Consider the following 1438-nt stretch of genomic DNA (forward strand, 5'->3'; position numbering starts at 1 on the left):
TCAGCTCCTCAAAAATCTATGAAACATTAATCAGTCAACTTTGGATCAATTCTGAACAGACACAATACCGTTGTGTCTTTTGTAGACTTGGATATTTGGTACAGTATGTTCACTGTTATCCCTTGTGATGACGAAGTGTGACCACGGTGTGTCGCTATTTACATTGAAGATGGGAGTGGTGACCGACTCATCAATTTCCGATGCCCAAGTCAACATTGGGAAGGACATTCAAGTTATAAAACTAAAGCAAAGTTCACATGGGCGTGAGTTCATGGAAGGAAAAGTCATAAGCTTAATCAAATAAAATGTTTTATTTAGCTGTTTGACAATTTTGGGCTCATCAAGCACTAATCTACATTTTTTTCTCCTGTTACATGTATGACAGTGATTCCATCTAATGTTCTTCCTAAATAACTTGTAGATTAGTAGCAGGCATAGCCTGTCTTAATGAATTATATTATATCTAAGACATTTTTCTTTAGAGGCAACAGCAATAACTTTTTTGTGTGTCTTGGACTTTCCTCAGATGAAAACCTCAGAGCTTTGTTCTTTTTAAGCACAGCATATCAAAAACAAGTTTAAAATATGGAATTGAACTATTTTGCGCTCTTTCTCTAGGCACACCACAGATAAAAACAAATTACAAAAAAATCCATTGCATATAGGATGCATTTTTACAAATCATTCTATAACAGAATTTACGATTGACTGAGACTGCTCCATATAACACACCACTTTCTTGTCCGTCCGTATGTTAATGTCTCCTTGGGATTCACGTTTCGTAGTGACAGTGCAATGATGAATGTTTGATGAGGAACAATAGTAATCTCGTAACATGCTGTACTCAGAATAGACCTCTGTAATACCGCCTCATTTATTTCGTAATGCATTTATCTCAGGATTATTTGTCAGGTGGTATCATCAGCCTCTTGCTGAATAGATATGAATAACTATGCTATGACATGGGTCTTTCCATAGGATGCTACAGCAAAGCCTACACGTAAGTAACGAGTGACTGATAAGCGACAATTTTCTCACCCTGCTTCACAATCACTATCTTTACATAGCCTTTCATCTTTTCAAACCATTTGTTGGTTTACTTTCCATGTTTAGTTCATGAATTCAAATAGAAAATGAAATCCATAATGTTATTATTTAAAAAAACAATTTAGTGACCGATACGGGATCTTAAAATAACATGTATTCACTGAAAGGGTTAAGCAGTAAAAGGGGGCTGAGCTGAGTTTCCTTGACTGACAGGTCCTCTTTGCCTACTCAACAATAGAAAGAGGAGGGATTTCCTTTGGTGGGTGTTCTGTGAAAAGGGGGTGTATTCTAAATCGATATGAGCAAATGAGGTTGCTTCTTTGGGCGCAGATCTGAAGAATGACGTAGGTTTACAGGTGCAGAGGGCGGGTCAGGAGTCGCGGAGGGAGGG

This window comes from Oncorhynchus masou, chromosome 8 (genome assembly GCF_036934945.1).
Source record: "Oncorhynchus masou masou isolate Uvic2021 chromosome 8, UVic_Omas_1.1, whole genome shotgun sequence".
In the NCBI taxonomy this organism is placed as follows: Eukaryota; Metazoa; Chordata; class Actinopteri; order Salmoniformes; family Salmonidae; genus Oncorhynchus; species Oncorhynchus masou.